We start from the raw sequence: 26,989 nt of genomic DNA, 5'->3' as shown, positions 1-26,989 counted from the left end.
AAGCTGCACAATATAATTGACCTTTCAGTATATTGTTGCACACACACCATCTATTTAGCAAATGCCCTTGTTATCAACAGCAGCCTTTTAAACTCACCTGAGCTAACAGGTATGTAAGCTGGTTACTCTGCTGCGCTTAAAATTTCTTTTTTGGTTTGCTACAATGCCTTTTCTGAAACGTTGTCTCCCTCTGCTGGAACACTGACTTCTTTCATTTAATGCCTGCAGACTATAAAAGAGAAACCAACCCAAAAAGTTTGGTTGATTAGTCTGTGGCATTCTTTTAAACTGTTGCTTATGGCGGTCTCTGTTAGCTTCTCAGTGACATTCAGCCATCCAGGTATCCCGCCTGCAGTAGACGGAATGTGGCAATGGAACGCTGGCTGCGCGTGTCATAATAGGCTCTGAGCCTTTATATACCTGCGCACAGCAGCAGCCACCTTCAGTCTGCTGCTGGACAGCCAGCAGCAGCAGCAGCAGGAGAGGTAATTAATCAGCAACCCTCCTGCTAAGGGTAGACAGCTGCTCGTTCCACCCCCCCCCGCCTTAATTGGTTCTCCTCCCTTCCAACGGTGTTGAGGCGGGTGGGAACAGCCGGGGGTTGAGGGTACTGTGCTAAAAGAGGTGGAGTTATGCAGATCTAAAACGCGTGGATTGCAGCAGCAGCAAGCCGAAAAGTGCAGGCATGTGAGGGATCTAGAGGTTGACAGCATGTCTTCTTAACGGGAGTCCAGGTGGCCATCTCCACAAATGGACTTTTCAGAATCCTTGGGTGGCACCGTAGTCGGAAACCAATTCTGGTTATCGCTTCTCGGCCTTTTGGCTAAGATCAAGTGTAGTATCTGTTCTTATCAGTTTAATATCTGATACGTCCCCTATCTGGGGACCATATATTAAATGGATTTTTAGAACAGGGAGATGGAAAAAGAGCTTGCTCTGTCCACTCCACGCATTGACCTGGTATTGCAGTATCTCCAGGACCGGTGCACCCCTTCTTTAATGCAGTTTCTAAAATCAGAAAGAATTGAATTCAATGCTTTTTGTTCATTTTGCTTGTTTGTCGGATTTTGGGATGGACTCTTTGGCTTTGCTTTTCTTCTCCTCATTGGATTTTTCATGTTAAAAGTTGCAGAAGCCAGATGACAAGCTCATTTTGGTTCAACTTCAGCAACTGTGCATTGCATTGCCATGTAATGTAATGTAATGCAATGCTATCTATCTAGCTCTCCCTCTATACTTCCTTTTGGATAAACAGACATATTAGGCAAGCATTTTGGAGCTTTCACCTAAATAACTACAGGTGGTGAGATAAGCTGCACAATATAATTGACCTTTCAGTATATTGTTGCACACACACCATCTATTTAGCAAATGCCCTTGTTATCAACAGCAGCCTTTTAAACTCACCTGAGCTAACAGGTATGTGAGCTGGTTACTCTGCTGCGCTTAAAATTTCTTTTTTGGTTTGCTACAATGCCTTTTCTGAAACGTTGTCTCCCTCTGCTGGAACACTGACTTCTTTCATTTAATGCCTGCAGACTATAAAAGAGAAACCAACCCAAAAAGTTTGGTTGATTAGTCTGTGGCATTCTTTTAAACTGTTGCTTATGGCGGTCTCTGTGAGCTTCTCAGTGACATTCAGCCATCCAGGTATCCCGCCTGCAGTAGACGGAATGTGGCAATGGAACGCTGGCTGCGCGTGTCATAATAGGCTCTGAGCCTTTATATACCTGCGCACAGCAGCAGCCACCTTCAGTCTGCTGCTGGACAGCCAGCAGCAGCAACACCAGGAGAGGTAATTAATCAGCAACCCTCCTGCTAAGGGTAGACAGCTGCTCGTTCCACCCCCCCCGCCTTAATTGGTTCTCCTCCCTTCCAATGGTGTTGAGGCGGGTGGGAACAGCCGGGGGTTGAGAGTACTGTGCTAAAAGAGGTGGAGTTATGCAGATCTAAAACGCGTGGATTGCAGCAGCAGCAAGCCGAAAAGTGCAGGCATGTGAGGGATCTAGAGGTTGACAGCATGTCTTCTTAACGGGAGTCCAGGTGGCCATCTCCACAAATGGACTTTTCAGAATCCTTGGGTGGCACCGTAGTCGGAAACCAATTCTGGTTATCGCTTCTCGGCCTTTTGGCTAAGATCAAGTGTAGTATCTGTTCTTATCAGTTTAATATCTGATACGTCCCCTATCTGGGGACCATATATTACATGGATTTTTAGAACAGGGAGATGGAAAAAGAGCTTGCTCTGTCCACTCCACGCATTGACCTGGTATTGCAGTATCTCCAGGACCGGTGCACCCCTTCTTTAATGCAGTTTCTAAAATCAGAAAGAATTGAATTCAATGCTTTTTGTTCATTTTGCTTGTTTGTCGGATTTTGGGATGGACTCTTTGGCTTTGCTTTTCTTCTCCTCATTGGATTTTTCATGTTAAAAGTTGCAGAAGCCAGATGACAAGCTCATTTTGGTTCAACTTCAGCAACTGTGCATTGCATTGCCATGTAATGTAATGTAATGCAATGCTATCTATCTAGCTCTCCCTCTATACTTCCTTTTGGATAAACAGACATATTAGGCAAGCATTTTGGAGCTTTCACCTAAATAACTAAAGGTGGTGAGATAAGCTGCACAATATAATTGACCTTTCAGTATATTGTTGCACACACACCATCTATTTAGCAAATGCCCTTGTTATCAACAGCAGCCTTTTAAACTCACCTGAGCTAACAGGTATGTGAGCTGGTTACTCTGCTGCACTTAAAATTTCTTTTTTGGTTTGCTACAATGCCTTTTCTGAAACGTTGTCTCCCTCTGCTGGAACACTGACTTCTTTCATTTAATGCCTGCAGACTATAAAAGAGAAACCAACCCAAAAAGTTTGGTTGATTAGTCTGTGGCATTCTTTTAAACTGTTGCTTATGGCGGTCTCTGTTAGCTTCTCAGTGACATTCAGCCATCCAGGTATCCCGCCTGCAGTAGACGGAATGTGGCAATGGAACGCTGGCTGCGCGTGTCATAATAGGCTCTGAGCCTTTATATACCTGCGCACAGCAGCAGCCACCTTCAGTCTGCTGCTGGACAGCCAGCAGCAGCAGCAGCAGGAGAGGTAATTAATCAGCAACCCTCCTGCTAAGGGTAGACAGCTGCTCGTTCCACCCCCCCCCCCGCCTTAATTGGTTCTCCTCCCTTCCAACGGTGTTGAGGCGGGTGGGAACAGCCGGGGGTTGAGGGTACTGTGCTAAAAGAGGTGGAGTTATGCAGATCTAAAACGCGTGGATTGCAGCAGCAGCAAGCCGAAAAGTGCAGGCATGTGAGGGATCTAGAGGTTGACAGCATGTCTTCTTAACGGGAGTCCAGGTGGCCATCTCCACAAATGGACTTTTCAGAATCCTTGGGTGGCACCGTAGTCGGAAACCAATTCTGGTTATCGCTTCTCGGCCTTTTGGCTAAGATCAAGTGTAGTATCTGTTCTTATCAGTTTAATATCTGATACGTCCCCTATCTGGGGACCATATATTAAATGGATTTTTAGAACAGGGAGATGGAAAAAGAGCTTGCTCTGTCCACTCCACGCATTGACCTGGTATTGCAGTATCTCCAGGACCGATGCACCCCTTCTTTAATGCAGTTTCTAAAATCAGAAAGAATTGAATTCAATGCTTTTTGTTCATTTTGCTTGTTTGTCGGATTTTGGGATGGACTCTTTGGCTTTGCTTTTCTTCTCCTCATTGGATTTTTCATGTTAAAAGTTGCAGAAGCCAGATGACAAGCTCATTTTGGTTCAACTTCAGCAACTGTGCATTGCATTGCCATGTAATGTAATGTAATGCAATGCTATCTATCTAGCTCTCCCTCTATACTTCCTTTTGGATAAACAGACATATTAGGCAAGCATTTTGGAGCTTTCACCTAAATAACTACAGGTGGTGAGATAAGCTGCACAATATAATTGACCTTTCAGTATATTGTTGCACACACACCATCTATTTAGCAAATGCCCTTGTTATCAACAGCAGCCTTTTAAACTCACCTGAGCTAACAGGTATGTGAGCTGGTTACTCTGCTGCGCTTAAAATTTCTTTTTTGGTTTGCTACAATGCCTTTTCTGAAACGTTGTCTCCCTCTGCTGGAACACTGACTTCTTTCATTTAATGCCTGCAGACTATAAAAGAGAAACCAACCCAAAAAGTTTGGTTGATTAGTCTGTGGCATTCTTTTAAACTGTTGCTTATGGCGGTCTCTGTGAGCTTCTCAGTGACATTCAGCCATCCAGGTATCCCGCCTGCAGTAGACGGAATGTGGCAATGGAACGCTGGCTGCGCGTGTCATAATAGGCTCTGAGCCTTTATATACCTGCGCACAGCAGCAGCCACCTTCAGTCTGCTGCTGGACAGCCAGCAGCAGCAGCAGCAGGAGAGGTAATTAATCAGCAACCCTCCTGCTAAGGGTAGACAGCTGCTCGTTCCACCCCCCCCCCGCCTTAATTGGTTCTCCTCCCTTCCAACGGTGTTGAGGCGGGTGGGAACAGCCGGGGGTTGAGGGTACTGTGCTAAAAGAGGTGGAGTTATGCAGATCTAAAACGCGTGGATTGCAGCAGCAGCAAGCCGAAAAGTGCAGGCATGTGAGGGATCTAGAGGTTGACAGCATGTCTTCTTAACGGGAGTCCAGGTGGCCATCTCCACAAATGGACTTTTCAGAATCCTTGGGTGGCACCGTAGTCGGAAACCAATTCTGGTTATCGCTTCTCGGCCTTTTGGCTAAGATCAAGTGTAGTATCTGTTCTTATCAGTTTAATATCTGATACGTCCCCTATCTGGGGACCATATATTAAATGGATTTTTAGAACAGGGAGATGGAAAAAGAGCTTGCTCTGTCCACTCCACGCATTGACCTGGTATTGCAGTATCTCCAGGACCGGTGCACCCCTTCTTTAATGCAGTTTCTAAAATCAGAAAGAATTGAATTCAATGCTTTTTGTTCATTTTGCTTGTTTGTCGGATTTTGGGATGGACTCTTTGGCTTTGCTTTTCTTCTCCTCATTGGATTTTTCATGTTAAAAGTTGCAGAAGCCAGATGACAAGCTCATTTTGGTTCAACTTCAGCAACTGTGCATTGCATTGCCATGTAATGTAATGTAATGCAATGCTATCTATCTAGCTCTCCCTCTATACTTCCTTTTGGATAAACAGACATATTAGGCAAGCATTTTGGAGCTTTCACCTAAATAACTACAGGTGGTGAGATAAGCTGCACAATATAATTGACCTTTCAGTATATTGTTGCACACACACCATCTATTTAGCAAATGCCCTTGTTATCAACAGCAGCCTTTTAAACTCACCTGAGCTAACAGGTATGTGAGCTGGTTACTCTGCTGCGCTTAAAATTTCTTTTTTGGTTTGCTACAATGCCTTTTCTGAAACGTTGTCTCCCTCTGCTGGAACACTGACTTCTTTCATTTAATGCCTGCAGACTATAAAAGAGAAACCAACCCAAAAAGTTTGGTTGATTAGTCTGTGGCATTCTTTTAAACTGTTGCTTATGGCGGTCTCTGTGAGCTTCTCAGTGACATTCAGCCATCCAGGTATCCCGCCTGCAGTAGACGGAATGTGGCAATGGAACGCTGGCTGCGCGTGTCATAATAGGCTCTGAGCCTTTATATACCTGCGCACAGCAGCAGCCACCTTCAGTCTGCTGCTGGACAGTCAGCAGCAGCAGCAGCAGGAGAGGTAATTAATCAGCAACCCTCCTGCTAAGGGTAGACAGCTGCTCGTTCCACCCCCCCCCCGCCTTAATTGGTTCTCCTCCCTTCCAACGGTGTTGAGGCGGGTGGGAACAGCCGGGGGTTGAGGGTACTGTGCTAAAAGAGGTGGAGTTATGCAGATCTAAAACGCGTGGATTGCAGCAGCAGCAAGCCGAAAAGTGCAGGCATGTGAGGGATCTAGAGGTTGACAGCATGTCTTCTTAACGGGAGTCCAGGTGGCCATCTCCACAAATGGACTTTTCAGAATCCTTGGGTGGCACCGTAGTCGGAAACCAATTCTGGTTATCGCTTCTCGGCCTTTTGGCTAAGATCAAGTGTAGTATCTGTTCTTATCAGTTTAATATCTGATACGTCCCCTATCTGGGGACCATATATTAAATGGATTTTTAGAACAGGGAGATGGAAAAAGAGCTTGCTCTGTCCACTCCACGCATTGACCTGGTATTGCAGTATCTCCAGGACCGGTGCACCCCTTCTTTAATGCAGTTTCTAAAATCAGAAAGAATTGAATTCAATGCTTTTTGTTCATTTTGCTTGTTTGTCGGATTTTGGGATGGACTCTTTGGCTTTGCTTTTCTTCTCCTCATTGGATTTTTCATGTTAAAAGTTGCAGAAGCCAGATGACAAGCTCATTTTGGTTCAACTTCAGCAACTGTGCATTGCATTGCCATGTAATGTAATGTAATGCAATGCTATCTATCTAGCTCTCCCTCTATACTTCCTTTTGGATAAACAGACATATTAGGCAAGCATTTTGGAGCTTTCACCTAAATAACTACAGGTGGTGAGATAAGCTGCACAATATAATTGACCTTTCAGTATATTGTTGCACACACACCATCTATTTAGCAAATGCCCTTGTTATCAACAGCAGCCTTTTAAACTCACCTGAGCTAACAGGTATGTGAGCTGGTTACTCTGCTGCGCTTAAAATTTCTTTTTTGGTTTACTACAATGCCTTTTCTGAAACGTTGTCTCCCTCTGCTGGAACACTGACTTCTTTCATTTAATGCCTGCAGACTATAAAAGAGAAACCAACCCAAAAAGTTTGGTTGATTAGTCTGTGGCATTCTTTTAAACTGTTGCTTATGGCGGTCTCTGTGAGCTTCTCAGTGACATTCAGCCATCCAGGTATCCCGCCTGCAGTAGACGGAATGTGGCAATGGAACGCTGGCTGCGCGTGTCATAATTGGCTCTGAGCCTTTATATACCTGCGCACAGCAGCAGCCACCTTCAGTCTGCTGCTGGACAGCCAGCAGCAGCAGCAGCAGGAGAGGTAATTAATCAGCAACCCTCCTGCTAAGGGTAGACAGCTGCTCGTTCCACCCCCCCCCCGCCTTAATTGGTTCTCCTCCCTTCCAACGGTGTTGAGGCGGGTGGGAACAGCCGGGGGTTGAGGGTTCTGTGCTAAAAGAGGTGGAGTTATGCAGATCTAAAACGCGTGGATTGCAGCAGCAGCAAGCCGAAAAGTGCAGGCATGTGAGGGATCTAGAGGTTGACAGCATGTCTTCTTAACGGGAGTCCAGGTGGCCATCTCCACAAATGGACTTTTCAGAATCCTTGGGAGGCACCGTAGTCGGAAACCAATTCTGGTTATCGCTTCTCGGCCTTTTGGCTAAGATCAAGTGTAGTATCTGTTCTTATCAGTTTAATATCTGATACGTCCCCTGTCTGGGGACCATATATTAAATGGATTTTTAGAACAGGGAGATGGAAAAAGAGCTTGCTCTGTCCACTCCACGCATTGACCTGGTATTGCAGTATCTCCAGGACCGGTGCACCCCTTCTTTAATGCAGTTTCTAAAATCAGAAAGAATTGAATTCAATGCTTTTTGTTCATTTTGCTTGTTTGTCGGATTTTGGGATGGACTCTTTGGCTTTGCTTTTCTTCTCCTCATTGGATTTTTCATGTTAAAAGTTGCAGAAGCCAGATGACAAGCTCATTTTGGTTCAACTTCAGCAACTGTGCATTGCATTGCCATGTAATGTAATGTAATGCAATGCTATCTATCTAGCTCTCCCTCTATACTTCCTTTTGGATAAACAGACATATTAGGCAAGCATTTTGGAGCTTTCACCTAAATAACTACAGGTGGTGAGATAAGCTGCACAATATAATTGACCTTTCAGTATATTGTTGCACACACACCATCTATTTAGCAAATGCCCTTGTTATCAACAGCAGCCTTTTAAACTCACCTGAGCTAACAGGTATGTGAGCTGGTTACTCTGCTGCGCTTAAAATTTCTTTTTTGGTTTGCTACAATGCCTTTTCTGAAACGTTGTCTCCCTCTGCTGGAACACTGACTTCTTTCATTTAATGCCTGCAGACTATAAAAGAGAAACCAACCCAAAAAGTTTGGTTGATTAGTCTGTGGCATTCTTTTAAACTGTTGCTTATGGCGGTCTCTGTGAGCTTCTCAGTGACATTCAGCCATCCAGGTATCCCGCCTGCAGTAGGCGGAATGTGGCAATGGAACGCTGGCTGCGCGTGTCATAATAGGCTCTGAGCCTTTATATACCTGCGCACAGCAGCAGCCACCTTCAGTCTGCTGCTGGACAGCCAGCAGCAGCAGCAGCAGGAGAGGTAATTAATCAGCAACCCTCCTGCTAAGGGTAGACAGCTGCTCGTTCCACCCCCCCCCCCCCGCCTTAATTGGTTCTCCTCCCTTCCAACGGTGTTGAGGCGGGTGGGAACAGCCGGGGGTTGAGGGTACTGTGCTAAAAGAGGTGGAGTTATGCAGATCTAAAACGCGTGGATTGCAGCAGCAGCAAGCCGAAAAGTGCAGGCATGTGAGGGATCTAGAGGTTGACAGCATGTCTTCTTAACGGGAGTCCAGGTGGCCATCTCCACAAATGGACTTTTCAGAATCCTTGGGTGGCACCGTAGTCGGAAACCAATTCTGGTTATCGCTTCTCGGCCTTTTGGCTAAGATCAAGTGTAGTATCTGTTCTTATCAGTTTAATATCTGATACGTCCCCTATCTGGGGACCATATATTAAATGGATTTTTAGAACAGGGAGATGGAAAAAGAGCTTGCTCTGTCCACTCCACGCATTGACCTGGTATTGCAGTATCTCCAGGACCGGTGCACCCCTTCTTTAATGCAGTTTCTAAAATCAGAAAGAATTGAATTCAATGCTTTTTGTTCATTTTGCTTGTTTGTCGGATTTTGGGATGGACTCTTTGGCTTTGCTTTTCTTCTCCTCATTGGATTTTTCATGTTAAAAGTTGCAGAAGCCAGATGACAAGCTCATTTTGGTTCAACTTCAGCAACTGTGCATTGCATTGCCATGTAATGTAATGTAATGCAATGCTATCTATCTAGCTCTCCCTCTATACTTCCTTTTGGATAAACAGACATATTAGGCAAGCATTTTGGAGCTTTCACCTAAATAACTACAGGTGGTGAGATAAGCTGCACAATATAATTGACCTTTCAGTATATTGTTGCACACACACCATCTATTTAGCAAATGCCCTTGTTATCAACAGCAGCCTTTTAAACTCACCTGAGCTAACAGGTATGTGAGCTGGTTACTCTGCTGCGCTTAAAATTTCTTTTTTGGTTTGCTACAATGCCTTTTCTGAAACGTTGTCTCCCTCTGCTGGAACACTGACTTCTTTCATTTAATGCCTGCAGACTATAAAAGAGAAACCAACCCAAAAAGTTTGGTTGATTAGTCTGTGGCATTCTTTTAAACTGTTGCTTATGGCGGTCTCTGTGAGCTTCTCAGTGACATTCAGCCATCCAGGTATCCCGCCTGCAGTAGACGGAATGTGGCAATGGAACGCTGGCTGCGCGTGTCATAATAGGCTCTGAGCCTTTATATACCTGCGCACAGCAGCAGCCACCTTCAGTCTGCTGCTGGACAGCCAGCAGCAGCAGCAGCAGGAGAGGTAATTAATCAGCAACCCTCCTGCTAAGGGTAGACAGCTGCTCGTTCCACCCCCCCCCCGCCTTAATTGGTTCTCCTCCCTTCCAACGGTGTTGAGGCGGGTGGGAACAGCCGGGGGTTGAGGGTACTGTGCTAAAAGAGGTGGAGTTATGCAGATCTAAAACGCGTGGATTGCAGCAGCAGCAAGCCGAAAAGTGCAGGCATGTGAGGGATCTAGAGGTTGACAGCATGTCTTCTTAACGGGAGTCCAGGTGGCTATCTCCACAAATGGACTTTTCAGAATCCTTGGGTGGCATCGTAGTCGGAAACCAATTCTGGTTATCGCTTCTCGGCCTTTTGGCTAAGATCAAGTGTAGTATCTGTTCTTATCAGTTTAATATCTGATACGTCCCCTATCTGGGGAACATATATTAAATGGATTTTTAGAACAGGGAGATGGAAAAAGAGCTTGCTCTGTCCACTCCACGCATTGACCTGGTATTGCAGTATCTCCAGGACCGGTGCACCCCTTCTTTAATGCAGTTTCTAAAATCAGAAAGAATTGAATTCAATGCTTTTTGTTCATTTTGCTTGTTTGTCGGATTTTGGGATGGACTCTTTGGCTTTGCTTTTCTTCTCCTCATTGGATTTTTCATGTTAAAAGTTGCAGAAGCCAGATGACAAGCTCATTTTGGTTCAACTTCAGCAACTGTGCATTGCATTGCCATGTAATGTAATGTAATGCAATGCTATCTATCTAGCTCTCCCTCTATACTTCCTTTTGGATAAACAGACATATTAGGCAAGCATTTTGGAGCTTTCACCTAAATAACTACAGGTGGTGAGATAAGCTGCACAATATAATTGACCTTTCAGTATATTGTTGCACACACACCATCTATTTAGCAAATGCCTTGTTATCAACAGCAGCCTTTTAAACTCACCTGAGCTAACAGGTATGTGAGCTGGTTACTCTGCTGCGCTTAAAATTTCTTTTTTGGTTTGCTACAATGCCTTTTCTGAAACGTTGTCTCCCTCTGCTGGAACACTGACTTCTTTCATTTAATGCCTGCAGACTATAAAAGAGAAACCAACCCAAAAAGTTTGGTTGATTAGTCTGTGGCATTCTTTTAAACTGTTGCTTATGGCGGTCTCTGTGAGCTTCTCAGTGACATTCAGCCATCCAGGTATCCCGCCTGCAGTAGACGGAATGTGGCAATGGAACGCTGGCTGCGCGTGTCATAATAGGCTCTGAGCCTTTATATACCTGCGCACAGCAGCAGCCACCTTCAGTCTGCTGCTGGACAGCCAGCAGCAGCAGCAGCAGGAGAGGTAATTAATCAGCAACCCTCCTGCTAAGGGTAGACAGCTGCTCGTTCCACCCCCCCCCCGCCTTAATTGGTTCTCCTCCCTTCCAACGGTGTTGAGGCGGGTGGGAACAGCCGGGGGTTGAGGGTACTGTGCTAAAAGAGGTGGAGTTATGCAGATCTAAAACGCGTGGATTGCAGCAGCAGCAAGCCGAAAAGTGCAGGCATGTGAGGGATCTAGAGGTTGACAGCATGTCTTCTTAACGGGAGTCCAGGTGGCCATCTCCACAAATGGACTTTTCAGAATCCTTGGGTGGCACCGTAGTCGGAAACCAATTCTGGTTATCGCTTCTCGGCCTTTTGGCTAAGATCAAGTGTAGTATCTGTTCTTATCAGTTTAATATCTGATACGTCCCCTATCTGGGGACCATATATTAAATGGATTTTTAGAACAGGGAGATGGAAAAAGAGCTTGCTCTGTCCACTCCACGCATTGACCTGGTATTGCAGTATCTCCAGGACCGGTGCACCCCTTCTTTAATGCAGTTTCTAAAATCAGAAAGAATTGAATTCAATGCTTTTTGTTCATTTTGCTTGTTTGTCGGATTTTGGAATGGACTCTTTGGCTTTGCTTTTCTTCTCCTCATTGGATTTTTCATGTTAAAAGTTGCAGAAGCCAGATGACAAGCTCATTTTGGTTCAACTTCAGCAACTGTGCATTGCATTGCCATGTAATGTAATGTAATGCAATGCTATCTATCTAGCTCTCCCTCTATACTTCCTTTTGGATAAACAGACATATTAGGCAAGCATTTTGGAGCTTTCACCTAAATAACTACAGGTGGTGAGAGAAGCTGCACAATATAATTGACCTTTCAGTATATTGTTGCACACACACCATCTATTTAGCAAATGCCCTTGTTATCAACAGCAGCGTTTTAAACTCACCTGAGCTAACAGGTATGTGAGCTGGTTACTCTGCTGCGCTTAAAATTTCTTTTTTGGTTTGCTACAATGCCTTTTCTGAAACGTTGTCTCCCTCTGCTGGAACACTGACTTCTTTCATTTAATGCCTGCAGACTATAAAAGAGAAACCAACCCAAAAAGTTTGGTTGATTAGTCTGTGGCATTCTTTTAAACTGTTGCTTATGGCGGTCTCTGTGAGCTTCTCAGTGACATTCAGCCATCCAGGTATCCCGCCTGCAGTAGACGGAATGTGGCAATGGAACGCTGGCTGCGCGTGTCATAATAGGCTCTGAGCCTTTATATACCTGCGCACAGCAGCAGCCACCTTCAGTCTGCTGCTGGACAGCCAGCAGCAGCAGCAGCAGGAGAGGTAATTAATCAGCAACCCTCCTGCTAAGGGTAGACAGCTGCTCGTTCCACCCCCCCCCCGCCTTAATTGGTTCTCCTCCCTTCCAACGGTGTTGAGGCGGGTGGGAACAGCCGGGGGTTGAGGGTACTGTGCTAAAAGAGGTGGAGTTATGCAGATCTAAAACGCGTGGATTGCAGCAGCAGCAAGCCGAAAAGTGCAGGCATGTGAGGGATCTAGAGGTTGACAGCATGTCTTCTTAACGGGAGTCCAGGTGGCTATCTCCACAAATGGACTTTTCAGAATCCTTGGGTGGCATCGTAGTCGGAAACCAATTCTGGTTATCGCTTCTCGGCCTTTTGGCTAAGATCAAGTGTAGTATCTGTTCTTATCAGTTTAATATCTGATACGTCCCCTATCTGGGGAACATATATTAAATGGATTTTTAGAACAGGGAGATGGAAAAAGAGCTTGCTCTGTCCACTCCACGCATTGACCTGGTATTGCAGTATCTCCAGGACCGGTGCACCCCTTCTTTAATGCAGTTTCTAAAATCAGAAAGAATTGAATTCAATGCTTTTTGTTCATTTTGCTTGTTTGTCGGATTTTGGGATGGACTCTTTGGCTTTGCTTTTCTTCTCCTCATTGGATTTTTCATGTTAAAAGTTGCAGAAGCCAGATGACAAGCTCATTTTGGTTCAACTTCAGCAACTGTGCATTGCATTGCCATGTAATGTAATGTAATGCAATGCTATCTATCTAGCTCTCCCTCTATACTTCCTTTTGGATAAACAGACATATTAGGCAAGCATTTTGGAGCTTTCACCTAAATAACTACAGGTGGTGAGATAAGCTGCACAATATAATTGACCTTTCAGTATATTGTTGCACACACACCATCTATTTAGCAAATGCCCTTGTTATCAACAGCAGCCTTTTAAACTCACCTGAGCTAACAGGTATGTGAGCTGGTTACTCTGCTGCGCTTAAAATTTCTTTTTTGGTTTGCTACAATGCCTTTTCTGAAACGTTGTCTCCCTCTGCTGGAACACTGACTTCTTTCATTTAATGCCTGCAGACTATAAAAGAGAAACCAACCCAAAAAGTTTGGTTGATTAGTCTGTGGCATTCTTTTAAACTGTTGCTTATGGCGGTCTCTGTGAGCTTCTCAGTGACATTCAGCCATCCAGGTATCCCGCCTGCAGTAGACGGAATGTGGCAATGGAACGCTGGCTGCGCGTGTCATAATAGGCTCTGAGCCTTTATATACCTGCGCACAGCAGCAGCCACCTTCAGTCTGCTGCTGGACAGCCAGCAGCAGCAGCAGCAGGAGAGGTAATTAATCAGCAACCCTCCTGCTAAGGGTAGACAGCTGCTCGTTCCACCCCCCCCCCCCCGCCTTAATTGGTTCTCCTCCCTTCCAACGGTGTTGAGGCGGGTGGGAACAGCCGGGGGTTGAGGGTACTGTGCTAAAAGAGGTGGAGTTATGCAGATCTAAAACGCGTGGATTGCAGCAGCAGCAAGCCGAAAAGTGCAGGCATGTGAGGGATCTAGAGGTTGACAGCATGTCTTCTTAACGGGAGTCCAGGTGGCCATCTCCACAAATGGACTTTTCAGAATCCTTGGGTGGCACCGTAGTCGGAAACCAATTCTGGTTATCGCTTCTCGGCCTTTTGGCTAAGATCAAGTGTAGTATCTGTTCTTATCAGTTTAATATCTGATACGTCCCCTATCTGGGGACCATATATTAAATGGATTTTTAGAACAGGGAGATGGAAAAAGAGCTTGCTCTGTCCACTCCACGCATTGACCTGGTATTGCAGTATCTCCAGGACCGGTGCACCCCTTCTTTAATGCAGTTTCTAAAATCAGAAAGAATTGAATTCAATGCTTTTTGTTCATTTTGCTTGTTTGTCGGATTTTGGGATGGACTCTTTGGCTTTGCTTTTCTTCTCCTCATTGGATTTTTCATGTTAAAAGTTGCAGAAGCCAGATGACAAGCTCATTTTGGTTCAACTTCAGCAACTGTGCATTGCATTGCCATGTAATGTAATGTAATGCAATGCTATCTATCTAGCTCTCCCTCTATACTTCCTTTTGGATAAACAGACATATTAGGCAAGCATTTTGGAGCTTTCACCTAAATAACTACAGGTGGTGAGATAAGCTGCACAATATAATTGACCTTTCAGTATATTGTTGCACACACACCATCTATTTAGCAAATGCCCTTGTTATCAACAGCAGCCTTTTAAACTCACCTGAGCTAACAGGTATGTGAGCTGGTTACTCTGCTGCGCTTAAAATTTCTTTTTTGGTTTGCTACAATGCCTTTTCTGAAACGTTGTCTCCCTCTGCTGGAACACTGACTTCTTTCATTTAATGCCTGCAGACTATAAAAGAGAAACCAACCCAAAAAGTTTGGTTGATTAGTCTGTGGCATTCTTTTAAACTGTTGCTTATGGCGGTCTCTGTGAGCTTCTCAGTGACATTCAGCCATCCAGGTATCCCGCCTGCAGTAGACGGAATGTGGCAATGGAACGCTGGCTGCGCGTGTCATAATAGGCTCTGAGCCTTTATATACCTGCGCACAGCAGCAGCCACCTTCAGTCTGCTGCTGGACAGCCAGCAGCAGCAGCAGCAGGAGAGGTAATTAATCAGCAACCCTCCTGCTAAGGGTAGACAGCTGCTCGTTCCACCCCCCCCCCCGCCTTAATTGGTTCTCCTCCCTTCCAACGGTGTTGAGGCGGGTGGGAACAGCCGGGGGTTGAGGGTACTGTGCTAAAAGAGGTGGAGTTATGCAGATCTAAAACGCGTGGATTGCAGCAGCAGCAAGCCGAAAAGTGCAGGCATGTGAGGGATCTAGAGGTTGACAGCATGTCTTCTTAACGGGAGTCCAGGTGGCTATCTCCACAAATGGACTTTTCAGAATCCTTGGGTGGCACCGTAGTCGGAAACCAATTCTGGTTATCGCTTCTCGGCCTTTTGGCTAAGATCAAGTGTAGTATCTGTTCTTATCAGTTTAATATCTGATACGTCCCCTATCTGGGGAACATATATTAAATGGATTTTTAGAACAGGGAGATGGAAAAAGAGCTTGCTCTGTCCACTCCACGCATTGACCTGGTATTGCAGTATCTCCAGGACCGGTGCACCCCTTCTTTAATGCAGTTTCTAAAATCAGAAAGAATTGAATTCAATGCTTTTTGTTCATTTTGCTTGTTTGTCGGATTTTGGGATGGACTCTTTGGCTTTGCTTTTCTTCTCCTCATTGGATTTTTCATGTTAAAAGTTGCAGAAGCCAGATGACAAGCTCATTTTGGTTCAACTTCAGCAACTGTGCATTGCATTGCCATGTAATGTAATGTAATGCAATGCTATCTATCTAGCTCTCCCTCTATACTTCCTTTTGGATAAACAGACATATTAGGCAAGCATTTTGGAGCTTTCACCTAAATAACTACAGGTGGTGAGATAAGCTGCACAATATAATTGACCTTTCAGTATATTGTTGCACACACACCATCTATTTAGCAAATGCCCTTGTTATCAACAGCAGCCTTTTAAACTCACCTGAGCTAACAGGTATGTGAGCTGGTTACTCTGCTGCGCTTAAAATTTCTTTTTTGGTTTGCTACAATGCCTTTTCTGAAACGTTGTCTCCCTCTGCTGGAACACTGACTTCTTTCATTTAATGCCTGCAGACTATAAAAGAGAAACCAACCCAAAAAGTTTGGTTGATTAGTCTGTGGCATTCTTTTAAACTGTTGCTTATGGCGGTCTCTGTGAGCTTCTCAGTGACATTCAGCCATCCAGGTATCCCGCCTGCAGTAGACGGAATGTGGCAATGGAACGCTGGCTGCGCGTGTCATAATAGGCTCTGAGCCTTTATATACCTGCGCACAGCAGCAGCCACCTTCAGTCTGCTGCTGGACAGCCAGCAGCAGCAGCAGCAGGAGAGGTAATTAATCAGCAACCCTCCTGCTAAGGGTAGACAGCTGCTCGTTCCACCCCCCCCCCCGCCTTAATTGGTTCTCCTCCCTTCCAACGGTGTTGAGGCGGGTGGGAACAGCCGGGGGTTGAGGGTACTGTGCTAAAAGAGGTGGAGTTATGCAGATCTAAAACGCGTGGATTGCAGCAGCAGCAAGCCGAAAAGTGCAGGCATGTGAGGGATCTAGAGGTTGACAGCATGTCTTCTTAACGGGAGTCCAGGTGGCTATCTCCACAAATGGACTTTTCAGAATCCTTGGGTGGCACCGTAGTCGGAAACCAATTCTGGTTATCGCTTCTCGGCCTTTTGGCTAAGATCAAGTGTAGTATCTGTTCTTATCAGTTTAATATCTGATACGTCCCCTATCTGGGGAACATATATTAAATGGATTTTTAGAACAGGGAGATGGAAAAAGAGCTTGCTCTGTCCACTCCACGCATTGACCTGGTATTGCAGTATCTCCAGGACCGGTGCACCCCTTCTTTAATGCAGTTTCTAAAATCAGAAAGAATTGAATTCAATGCTTTTTGTTCATTTTGCTTGTTTGTCGGATTTTGGGATGGACTCTTTGGCTTTGCTTTTCTTCTCCTCATTGGATTTTTCATGTTAAAAGTTGCAGAAGCCAGATGACAAGCTCATTTTGGTTCAACTTCAGCAACTGTGCATTGCATTGCCATGTAATGTAATGTAATGCAATGCTATCTATCTAGCTCTCCCTCTATACTTCCTTTTGGATAAACAGACATATTAGGCAAGCATTTTGGAGCTTTCACCTAAATAACTACAGGTGGTGAGATAAGCTGCACAATATAATTGACCTTTCAGTATATTGTTGCACACACACCATCTATTTAGCAAATGCCCTTGTTATCAACAGCAGCCTTTTAAACTCACCTGAGCTAACAGGTATGTGAGCTGGTTACTCTGCTGCGCTTAAAATTTCTTTTTTGGTTTGCTACAATGCCTTTTCTGAAACGTTGTCTCCCTCTGCTGGAACACTGACTTCTTTCATTTAATGCCTGCAGACTATAAAAGAGAAACCAACCCAAAAAGTTTGGTTGATTAGTCTGTGGCATTCTTTTAAACTGTTGCTTATGGCGGTCTCTGTGAGCTTCTCAGTGACATTCAGCCATCCAGGTATCCCGCCTGCAGTAGACGGAATGTGGCAATGGAACGCTGGCTGCGCGTGTCATAATAGGCTCTGAGCCTTTATATACCTGCGCACAGCAGCAGCCACCTTCAGTCTGCTGCTGGACAGCCAGCAGCAGCAGCAGCAGGAGAGGTAATTAATCAGCAACCCTCCTGCTAAGGGTAGACAGCTGCTCGTTCCACCCCCCCCCCGCCTTAATTGGTTCTCCTCCCTTCCAACGGTGTTGAGGCGGGTGGGAACAGCCGGGGGTTGAGGGTACTGTGCTAAAAGAGGTGGAGTTATGCAGATCTAAAACGCGTGGATTGCAGCAGCAGCAAGCCGAAAAGTGCAGGCATGTGAGGGATCTAGAGGTTGACAGCATGTCTTCTTAACGGGAGTCCAGGTGGCCATCTCCACAAATGGACTTTTCAGAATCCTTGGGTGGCACCGTAGTCGGAAACCAATTCTGGTTATCGCTTCTCGGCCTTTTGGCTAAGATCAAGTGTAGTATCTGTTCTTATCAGTTTAATATCTGATACGTCCCCTATCTGGGGACCATATATTAAATGTATTTTTAGAACAGGGAGATGGAAAAAGAGCTTGCTCTGTCCACTCCACGCATTGACCTGGTATTGCAGTATCTCCAGGACCGGTGCACCCCTTCTTTAATGCAGTTTCTAAAATCAGAAAGAATTGAATTCAATGCTTTTTGTTCATTTTGCTTGTTTGTCGGATTTTGGAATGGACTCTTTGGCTTTGCTTTTCTTCTCCTCATTGGATTTTTCATGTTAAAAGTTGCAGAAGCCAGATGACAAGCTCATTTTGGTTCAACTTCAGCAACTGTGCATTGCATTGCCATGTAATGTAATGTAATGCAATGCTATCTATCTAGCTCTCCCTCTATACTTCCTTTTGGATAAACAGACATATTAGGCAAGCATTTTGGAGCTTTCACCTAAATAACTACAGGTGGTGAGATAAGCTGCACAATATAATTGACCTTTCAGTATATTGTTGCACACACACCATCTATTTAGCAAATGCCCTTGTTATCAACAGCAGCCTTTTAAACTCACCTGAGCTAACAGGTATGTGAGCTGGTTACTCTGCTGCGCTTAAAATTTCTTTTTTGGTTTGCTACAATGCCTTTTCTGAAACGTTGTCTCCCTCTGCTGGAACACTGACTTCTTTCATTTAATGCCTGCAGACTATAAAAGAGAAACCAACCCAAAAAGTTTGGTTGATTAGTCTGTGGCATTCTTTTAAACTGTTGCTTATGGCGGTCTCTGTGAGCTTCTCAGTGACATTCAGCCATCCAGGTATCCCGCCTGCAGTAGACGGAATGTGGCAATGGAACGCTGGCTGCGCGTGTCATAATAGGCTCTGAGCCTTTATATACCTGCGCACAGCAGCAGCCACCTTCAGTCTGCTGCTGGACAGCCAGCAGCAGCAGCAGCAGGAGAGGTAATTAATCAGCAACCCTCCTGCTAAGGGTAGACAGCTGCTCGTTCCACCCCCCCCCCGCCTTAATTGGTTCTCCTCCCTTCCAACGGTGTTGAGGCGGGTGGGAACAGCCGGGGGTTGAGGGTACTGTGCTAAAAGAGGTGGAGTTATGCAGATCTAAAACGCGTGGATTGCAGCAGCAGCAAGCCGAAAAGTGCAGGCATGTGAGGGATCTAGAGGTTGACAGCATGTCTTCTTAACGGGAGTCCAGGTGGCCATCTCCACAAATGGACTTTTCAGAATCCTTGGGTGGCACCGTAGTCGGAAACCAATTCTGGTTATCGCTTCTCGGCCTTTTGGCTAAGATCAAGTGTAGTATCTGTTCTTATCAGTTTAATATCTGATACGTCCCCTATCTGGGGACCATATATTAAATGGATTTTTAGAACAGGGAGATGGAAAAAGAGCTTGCTCTGTCCACTCCACGCATTGACCTGGTATTGCAGTATCTCCAGGACCGGTGCACCCCTTCTTTAATGCAGTTTCTAAAATCAGAAAGAATTGAATTCAATGCTTTTTGTTCATTTTGCTTGTTTGTCGGATTTTGGGATGGACTCTTTGGCTTTGCTTTTCTTCTCCTCATTGGATTTTTCATGTTAAAAGTTGCAGAAGCCAGATGACAAGCTCATTTTGGTTCAACTTCAGCAACTGTGCATTGCATTGCCATGTAATGTAATGTAATGCAATGCTATCTATCTAGCTCTCCCTCTATACTTCCTTTTGGATAAACAGACATATTAGGCAAGCATTTTGGAGCTTTCACCTAAATAACTACAGGTGGTGAGATAAGCTGCACAATATAATTGACCTTTCAGTATATTGTTGCACACACACCATCTATTTAGCAAATGCCCTTGTTATCAACAGCAGCCTTTTAAACTCACCTGAGCTAACAGGTATGTGAGCTGGTTACTCTGCTGCGCTTAAAATTTCTTTTTTGGTTTGCTACAATGCCTTTTCTGAAACGTTGTCTCCCTCTGCTGGAACACTGACTTCTTTCATTTAATGCCTGCAGACTATAAAAGAGAAACCAACCCAAAAAGTTTGGTTGATTAGTCTGTGGCATTCTTTTAAACTGTTGCTTATGGCGGTCTCTGTGAGCTTCTCAGTGACATTCAGCCATCCAGGTATCCCGCCTGCAGTAGACGGAATGTGGCAATGGAACGCTGGCTGCGCGTGTCATAATAGGCTCTGAGCCTTTATATACCTGCGCACAGCAGCAGCCACCTTCAGTCTGCTGCTGGACAGCCAGCAGCAGCAGCAGCAGGAGAGGTAATTAATCAGCAACCCTCCTGCTAAGGGTAGACAGCTGCTCGTTCCACCCCCCCCCCCCCGCCTTAATTGGTTCTCCTCCCTTCCAACGGTGTTGAGGCGGGTGGGAACAGCCGGGGGTTGAGGGTACTGTGCTAAAAGAGGTGGAGTTATGCAGATCTAAAACGCGTGGATTGCAGCAGCAGCAAGCCGAAAAGTGCAGGCATGTGAGGGATCTAGAGGTTGACAGCATGTCTTCTTAACGGGAGTCCAGGTGGCCATCTCCACAAATGGACTTTTCAGAATCCTTGGGTGGCAACGTAGTCGGAAACCAATTCTGGTTATCGCTTCTCGGCCTTTTGGCTAAGATCAAGTGTAGTATCTGTTCTTATCAGTTTAATATCTGATACGTCCCCTATCTGGGGACCATATATTAAATGGATTTTTAGAACAGGGAGATGGAAAAAGAGCTTGCTCTGTCCACTCCACGCATTGACCTGGTATTGCAGTATCTCCAGGACCGGTGCACCCCTTCTTTAATGCAGTTTCTAAAATCAGAAAGAATTGAATTCAATGCTTTTTGTTCATTTTGCTTGTTTGTCGGATTTTGGGATGGACTCTTTGGCTTTGCTTTTCTTCTCCTCATTGGATTTTTCATGTTAAAAGTTGCAGAAGCCAGATGACAAGCTCATTTTGGTTCAACTTCAGCAACTGTGCATTGCATTGCCATGTAATGTAATGTAATGCAATGCTATCTATCTAGCTCTCCCTCTATACTTCCTTTTGGATAAACAGACATATTAGGCAAGCATTTTGGAGCTTTCACCTAAATAACTACAGGTGGTGAGATAAGCTGCACAATATAATTGACCTTTCAGTATATTGTTGCACACACACCATCTATTTAGCAAATGCCCTTGTTATCAACAGCAGCCTTTTAAACTCACCTGAGCTAACAGGTATGTGAGCTGGTTACTCTGCTGCGCTTAAAATTTCTTTTTTGGTTTGCTACAATGCCTTTTCTGAAACGTTGTCTCCCTCTGCTGGAACACTGACTTCTTTCATTTAATGCCTGCAGACTATAAAAGAGAAACCAACCCAAAAAGTTTGGTTGATTAGTCTGTGGCATTCTTTTAAACTGTTGCTTATGGCGGTCTCTGTGAGCTTCTCAGTGACATTCAGCCATCCAGGTATCCCGCCTGCAGTAGACGGAATGTGGCAATGGAACGCTGGCTGCGCGTGTCATAATAGGCTCTGAGCCTTTATATACCTGCGCACAGCAGCAGCCACCTTCAGTCTGCTGCTGGACAGCCAGCAGCAGCAGCAGCAGGAGAGGTAATTAATCAGCAACCCTCCTGCTAAGGGTAGACAGCTGCTCGTTCCACCCCCCCCCCCGCCTTAATTGGTTCTCCTCCCTTCCAACGGTGTTGAGGCGGGTGGGAACAGCCGGGGGTTGAGGGTACTGTGCTAAAAGAGGTGGAGTTATGCAGATCTAAAACGCGTGGATTGCAGCAGCAGCAAGCCGAAAAGTGCAGGCATGTGAGGGATCTAGAGGTTGACAGCATGTCTTCTTAACGGGAGTCCAGGTGGCCATCTCCACAAATGGACTTTTCAGAATCCTTGGGTGGCACCGTAGTCGGAAACCAATTCTGGTTATCGCTTCTCGGCACTTTGGCTAAGATCAAGTGTAGTATCTGTTCTTATCAGTTTAATATCTGATACGTCCCCTATCTGGGGACCATATATTAAATGGATTTTTAGAACAGGGAGATGGAAAAAGAGCTTGCTCTGTCCACTCCACGCATTGACCTGGTATTGCAGTATCTCCAGGACCGGTGCACCCCTTCTTTAATGCAGTTTCTAAAATCAGAAAGAATTGAATTCAATGCTTTTTGTTCATTTTGCTTGTTTGTCGGATTTTGGGATGGACTCTTTGGCTTTGCTTTTCTTCTCCTCATTGGATTTTTCATGTTAAAAGTTGCAGAAGCCAGATGACAAGCTCATTTTGGTTCAACTTCAGCAACTGTGCATTGCATTGCCATGTAATGTAATGTAATGCAATGCTATCTATCTAGCTCTCCCTCTATACTTCCTTTTGGATAAACAGACATATTAGGCAAGCATTTTGGAGCTTTCACCTAAATAACTACAGGTGGTGAGATAAGCTGCACAATATAATTGACCTTTCAGCATATTGTTGCACACACACCATCTATTTAGCAAATGCCCTTGTTATCAACAGCAGCCTTTTAAACTCACCTGAGCTAACAGGTATGTGAGCTGGTTACTCTGCTGCGCTTAAAATTTCTTTTTTGGTTTGCTACAATGCCTTTTCTGAAACGTTGTCTCCCTCTGCTGGAACACTGACTTCTTTCATTTAATGCCTGCAGACTATAAAAGAGAAACCAACCCAAAAAGTTTGGTTGATTAGTCTGTGGCATTCTTTTAAACTGTTGCTTATGGCGGTCTCTGTGAGCTTCTCAGTGACATTCAGCCATCCAGGTATCCCGCCTGCAGTAGACGGAATGTGGCAATGGAACGCTGGCTGCGCGTGTCATAATAGGCTCTGAGCCTTTATATACCTGCGCACAGCAGCAGCCACCTTCAGTCTGCTGCTGGACAGCCAGCAGCAGCAGCAGCAGGAGAGGTAATTAATCAGCAACCCTCCTGCTAAGGGTAGACAGCTGCTCGTTCCACCCCCCCCCCGCCTTAATTGGTTCTCCTCCCTTCCAACGGTGTTGAGGCGGGTGGGAACAGCCGGGGGTTGAGGGTACTGTGCTAAAAGAGGTGGAGTTATGCAGATCTAAAACGCGTGGATTGCAGCAGCAGCAAGCCGAAAAGTGCAGGCATGTGAGGGATCTAGAGGTTGACAGCATGTCTTCTTAACGGGAGTCCAGGTGGCCATCTCCACAAATGGACTTTTCAGAATCCTTGGGTGGCACCGTAGTCGGAAACCAATTCTGGTTATCGCTTCTCGGCCTTTTGGCTAAGATCAAGTGTAGTATCTGTTCTTATCAGTTTAATATCTGATACGTCCCCTATCTGGGGACCATATATTAAATGGATTTTTAGAACAGGGAGATGGAAAAAGAGCTTGCTCTGTCCACTCCACGCATTGACCTGGTATTGCAGTATCTCCAGGACCGGTGCACCCCTTCTTTAATGCAGTTTCTAAAATCAGAAAGAATTGAATTCAATGCTTTTTGTTCATTTTGCTTGTTTGTCGGATTTTGGGATGGACTCTTTGGCTTTGCTTTTCTTCTCCTCATTGGATTTTTCATGTTAAAAGTTGCAGAAGCCAGATGACAAGCTCATTTTGGTTCAACTTCAGCAACTGTGCATTGCATTGCCATGTAATGTAATGTAATGCAATGCTATCTATCTAGCTCTCCCTCTATACTTCCTTTTGGATAAACAGACATATTAGGCAAGCATTTTGGAGCTTTCACCTAAATAACTACAGGTGGTGAGATAAGCTGCACAATATAATTGACCTTTCAGTATATTGTTGCACACACACCATCTATTTAGCAAATGCCCTTGTTATCAACAGCAGCCTTTTAAACTCACCTGAGCTAACAGGTATGTGAGCTGGTTACTCTGCTGCGCTTAAAATTTCTTTTTTGGTTTGCTACAATGCCTTTTCTGAAACGTTGTCTCCCTCTGCTGGAACACTGACTTCTTTCATTTAATGCCTGCAGACTATAAAAGAGAAACCAACCCAAAAAGTTTGGTTGATTAGTCTGTGGCATTCTTTTAAACTGTTGCTTATGGCGGTCTCTGTGAGCTTCTCAGTGACATTCAGCCATCCAGGTATCCCGCCTGCAGTAGACGGAATGTGGCAATGGAACGCTGACTGCGCGTGTCATAATAGGCTCTGAGCCTTTATATACCTGCGCACAGCAGCAGCCACCTTCAGTCTGCTGCTGGACAGCCAGCAGCAGCAGCAGCAGGAGAGGTAATTAATCAGCAACCCTCCTGCTAAGGGTAGACAGCTGCTCGTTCCACCCCCCCCCCCCCCCGCCTCAATTGGTTCTCCTCCCTTCCAACGGTGTTGAGGCGGGTGGGAACAGCCGGGGGTTGAGGGTACTGTGCTAAAAGAGGTGGAGTTATGCAGATCTAAAACGCGTGGATTGCAGCAGCAGCAAGCCGAAAAGTGCAGGCATGTGAGGGATCTAGAGGTTGCCAGCATGTCTTCTTAACGGGAGTCCAGGTGGCCATCTCCACAAATGGACTTTTCAGAATCCTTGGGTGGCACCGTAGTTGGAAACCAATTCTGGTTATCGCTTCTCGGCCTTTTGGCTAAGATCAAGTGTAGTATCTGTTCTTATCAGTTTAATATCTGATACGTCCCCTATCTGGGGACCATATATTAAATGGATTTTTAGAACAGGGAGATGGAAAAAGAGCTTGCTCTGTCCACTCCACGCATTGACCTGGTATTGCAGTATCTCCAGGACCGGTGCACCCCTTCTTTAATGCAGTTTCTAAAATCAGAAAGAATTGAATTCAATGCTTTTTGTTCATTTTGCTTGTTTGTCGGATTTTGGGATGGACTCTTTGGCTTTGCTTTTCTTCTCCTCATTGGATTTTTCATGTTAAAAGTTGCAGAAGCCAGATGACAAGCTCATTTTGGTTCAACTTCAGCAACTGTGCATTGCATTGCCATGTAATGTAATGTAATGCAATGCTATCTATCTAGCTCTCCCTCTATACTTCCTTTTGGATAAACAGACATATTAGGCAAGCATTTTGGAGCTTTCACCTAAATAACTACAGGTGGTGAGATAAGCTGCACAATATAATTGACCTTTCAGTACATTGTTGCACACACACCATCTATTTAGCAAATGCCCTTGTTATCAACAGCAGCCTTTTAAACTCACCTGAGCTAACAGGTATGTGAGCTGGTTACTCTGCTGCGCTTAAAATTTCTTTTTTGGTTTGCTACAATGCCTTTTCTGAAACGTTGTCTCCCTCTGCTGGAACACTGACTTCTTTCATTTAATGCCTGCAGACTATAAAAGAGAAACCAACCCAAAAAGTTTGGTTGATTAGTCTGTGGCATTCTTTTAAACTGTTGCTTATGGCGGTCTCTGTGAGCTTCTCAGTGACATTCAGCCATCCAGGTATCCCGCCTGCAGTAGACGGAATGTGGCAATGGAACGCTGGCTGCGCGTGTCATAATAGGCTCTGAGCCTTTATATACCTGCGCACAGCAGCAGCCACCTTCAGTCTGCTGCTGGACAGCCAGCAGCAGCAGCAGCAGGAGAGGTAATTAATCAGCAACCCTCCTGCTAAGGGTAGACAGCTGCTCGTTCCACCCCCCCCCCCGCCTTAATTGGTTCTCCTCCCTTCCAACGGTGTTGAGGCGGGTGGGAACAGCCGGGGGTTGAGGGTACTGTGCTAAAAGAGGTGGAGTTATGCAGATCTAAAATGCGTGGATTGCAGCAGCAGCAAGCCGAAAAGTGCAGGCATGTGAGGGATCTAGAGGTTGACAGCATGTCTTCTTAACGGGAGTCCAGGTGGCCATCTCCACAAATGGACTTTTCAGAATCCTTGGGTGGCACCGTAGTCGGAAACCAATTCTGGTTATCGCTTCTCGGCCTTTTGGCTAAGATCAAGTGTAGTATCTGTTCTTATCAGTTTAATATCTGATACGTCCCCTATCTGGGGACCATATATTAAATGGATTTTTAGAACAGGGAGATGGAAAAAGAGCTTGCTCTGTCCACTCCACGCATTGACCTGGTATTGCAGTATCTCCATGACCGGTGCACCCCTTCTTTAATGCAGTTTCTAAAATCAGAAAGAATTGAATTCAATGCTTTTTGCTCATTTTGCTTGTTTGTCGGATTTTGGGATGGACTCTTTGGCTTTGCTTTTCTTCTCCTCATTGGATTTTTCATGTTAAAAGTTGCAGAAGCCAGATGACAAGCTCATTTTGGTTCAACTTCAGCAACTGTGCATTGCATTGCCATGTAATGTAATGTAATGCAATGCTATCTATCTAGCTCTCCCTCTATACTTCCTTTTGGATAAACAGACATATTAGGCAAGCATTTTGGAGCTTTCACCTAAATAACTACAGGTGGTGAGATAAGCTGCACAATATAATTGACCTTTCAGTATATTGTTGCACACACACCATCTATTTAGCAAATGCCCTTGTTATCAACAGCAGCCTTTTAAACTCACCTGAGCTAACAGGTATGTGAGCTGGTTACTCTGCTGCGCTTAAAATTTCTTTTTTGGTTTGCTACAATGCCTTTTCTGAAACGTTGTCTCCCTCTGCTGGAACACTGACTTCTTTCATTTAATGCCTGCAGACTATAAAAGAGAAACCAACCCAAAAAGTTTGGTTGATTAGTCTGTGGCATTCTTTTAAACTGTTGCTTATGGCGGTCTCTGTGAGCTTCTCAGTGACATTCAGCCATCCAGGTATCCCGCCTGCAGTAGACGGAATGTGGCAATGGAACGCTGGCTGCGCGTGTCATAATAGGCTCTGAGCCTTTATATACCTGCGCACAGCAGCAGCCACCTTCAGTCTGCTGCTGGACAGCCAGCAGCAGCAGCAGCAGGAGAGGTAATTAATCAGCAACCCTCCTGCTAAGGGTAGACAGCTGCTCGTTCCACCCCCCCCCCGCCTTAATTGGTTCTCCTCCCTTCCAACGGTGTTGAGGCGGGTGGGAACAGCCGGGGGTTGAGGGTACTGTGCTAAAAGAGGTGGAGTTATGCAGATCTAAAACGCGTGGATTGCAGCAGCAGCAAGCCGAAAAGTGCAGGCATGTGAGGGATCTAGAGGTTGACAGCATGTCTTCTTAACGGGAGTCCAGGTGGCCATCTCCACAAATG

At 45.2% G+C, this 26,989-nt stretch overlaps 20 non-coding genes across 20 annotated transcripts; all 20 read left to right on the top strand.

The window, feature by feature from the left end:
- The first annotated feature begins 803 nt into the window (after positions 1 to 803).
- LOC141186534 (U2 spliceosomal RNA) lies at positions 804 to 994 on the top strand. Its single transcript, XR_012260803.1, has one exon. It is a non-coding gene; the product is annotated as a U2 spliceosomal RNA (small nuclear RNA).
- A 1,118-nt stretch (positions 995 to 2,112) lies between these two features.
- On the top strand, positions 2,113 to 2,303 carry LOC141191408 (U2 spliceosomal RNA). Its single transcript, XR_012265404.1, has one exon. It is a non-coding gene; the product is annotated as a U2 spliceosomal RNA (small nuclear RNA).
- A 1,121-nt stretch (positions 2,304 to 3,424) lies between these two features.
- LOC141191274 (U2 spliceosomal RNA) lies at positions 3,425 to 3,615 on the top strand. The gene has a single exon (XR_012265272.1). It is a non-coding gene; the product is annotated as a U2 spliceosomal RNA (small nuclear RNA).
- Positions 3,616 to 4,735: 1,120 nt separating this feature from the next.
- On the top strand, positions 4,736 to 4,926 carry LOC141186533 (U2 spliceosomal RNA). Its single transcript, XR_012260802.1, has one exon. It is a non-coding gene; the product is annotated as a U2 spliceosomal RNA (small nuclear RNA).
- A 1,120-nt stretch (positions 4,927 to 6,046) lies between these two features.
- LOC141186531 (U2 spliceosomal RNA) lies at positions 6,047 to 6,237 on the top strand. Its single transcript, XR_012260800.1, has one exon. It is a non-coding gene; the product is annotated as a U2 spliceosomal RNA (small nuclear RNA).
- Positions 6,238 to 7,357: 1,120 nt separating this feature from the next.
- Positions 7,358 to 7,548, top strand: LOC141184622 (U2 spliceosomal RNA). Its single transcript, XR_012259360.1, has one exon. It is a non-coding gene; the product is annotated as a U2 spliceosomal RNA (small nuclear RNA).
- A 1,123-nt stretch (positions 7,549 to 8,671) lies between these two features.
- LOC141186530 (U2 spliceosomal RNA) lies at positions 8,672 to 8,862 on the top strand. The gene has a single exon (XR_012260799.1). It is a non-coding gene; the product is annotated as a U2 spliceosomal RNA (small nuclear RNA).
- A 1,120-nt stretch (positions 8,863 to 9,982) lies between these two features.
- On the top strand, positions 9,983 to 10,173 carry LOC141184743 (U2 spliceosomal RNA). The gene has a single exon (XR_012259469.1). It is a non-coding gene; the product is annotated as a U2 spliceosomal RNA (small nuclear RNA).
- A 1,119-nt stretch (positions 10,174 to 11,292) lies between these two features.
- Positions 11,293 to 11,483, top strand: LOC141186529 (U2 spliceosomal RNA). The gene has a single exon (XR_012260798.1). It is a non-coding gene; the product is annotated as a U2 spliceosomal RNA (small nuclear RNA).
- Positions 11,484 to 12,603: 1,120 nt separating this feature from the next.
- Positions 12,604 to 12,794, top strand: LOC141184742 (U2 spliceosomal RNA). The gene has a single exon (XR_012259468.1). It is a non-coding gene; the product is annotated as a U2 spliceosomal RNA (small nuclear RNA).
- Positions 12,795 to 13,917: 1,123 nt separating this feature from the next.
- LOC141186528 (U2 spliceosomal RNA) lies at positions 13,918 to 14,108 on the top strand. The gene has a single exon (XR_012260797.1). It is a non-coding gene; the product is annotated as a U2 spliceosomal RNA (small nuclear RNA).
- Positions 14,109 to 15,229: 1,121 nt separating this feature from the next.
- Positions 15,230 to 15,420, top strand: LOC141184741 (U2 spliceosomal RNA). The gene has a single exon (XR_012259467.1). It is a non-coding gene; the product is annotated as a U2 spliceosomal RNA (small nuclear RNA).
- A 1,121-nt stretch (positions 15,421 to 16,541) lies between these two features.
- On the top strand, positions 16,542 to 16,732 carry LOC141184740 (U2 spliceosomal RNA). The gene has a single exon (XR_012259466.1). It is a non-coding gene; the product is annotated as a U2 spliceosomal RNA (small nuclear RNA).
- A 1,120-nt stretch (positions 16,733 to 17,852) lies between these two features.
- Positions 17,853 to 18,043, top strand: LOC141186776 (U2 spliceosomal RNA). The gene has a single exon (XR_012261023.1). It is a non-coding gene; the product is annotated as a U2 spliceosomal RNA (small nuclear RNA).
- A 1,120-nt stretch (positions 18,044 to 19,163) lies between these two features.
- LOC141186527 (U2 spliceosomal RNA) lies at positions 19,164 to 19,354 on the top strand. The gene has a single exon (XR_012260796.1). It is a non-coding gene; the product is annotated as a U2 spliceosomal RNA (small nuclear RNA).
- A 1,123-nt stretch (positions 19,355 to 20,477) lies between these two features.
- On the top strand, positions 20,478 to 20,668 carry LOC141186523 (U2 spliceosomal RNA). The gene has a single exon (XR_012260794.1). It is a non-coding gene; the product is annotated as a U2 spliceosomal RNA (small nuclear RNA).
- Positions 20,669 to 21,789: 1,121 nt separating this feature from the next.
- On the top strand, positions 21,790 to 21,980 carry LOC141185494 (U2 spliceosomal RNA). The gene has a single exon (XR_012260152.1). It is a non-coding gene; the product is annotated as a U2 spliceosomal RNA (small nuclear RNA).
- A 1,120-nt stretch (positions 21,981 to 23,100) lies between these two features.
- Positions 23,101 to 23,291, top strand: LOC141186522 (U2 spliceosomal RNA). Its single transcript, XR_012260793.1, has one exon. It is a non-coding gene; the product is annotated as a U2 spliceosomal RNA (small nuclear RNA).
- A 1,125-nt stretch (positions 23,292 to 24,416) lies between these two features.
- Positions 24,417 to 24,607, top strand: LOC141186521 (U2 spliceosomal RNA). Its single transcript, XR_012260792.1, has one exon. It is a non-coding gene; the product is annotated as a U2 spliceosomal RNA (small nuclear RNA).
- A 1,121-nt stretch (positions 24,608 to 25,728) lies between these two features.
- On the top strand, positions 25,729 to 25,919 carry LOC141184717 (U2 spliceosomal RNA). The gene has a single exon (XR_012259445.1). It is a non-coding gene; the product is annotated as a U2 spliceosomal RNA (small nuclear RNA).
- Positions 25,920 to 26,989: the final 1,070 nt, after the last annotated feature.

This window comes from Phyllobates terribilis, unplaced genomic scaffold, assembly GCF_046119375.1.
Source record: "Phyllobates terribilis strain yellow unplaced genomic scaffold, ASM4611937v1 Scaffold_40__1_contigs__length_11209783, whole genome shotgun sequence".
Taxonomy (NCBI): Eukaryota; Metazoa; Chordata; class Amphibia; order Anura; family Dendrobatidae; genus Phyllobates; species Phyllobates terribilis.
Note: the sequence above shows the minus strand (reverse complement) of the source record. Positions and strands in the feature narration are given on the sequence as shown.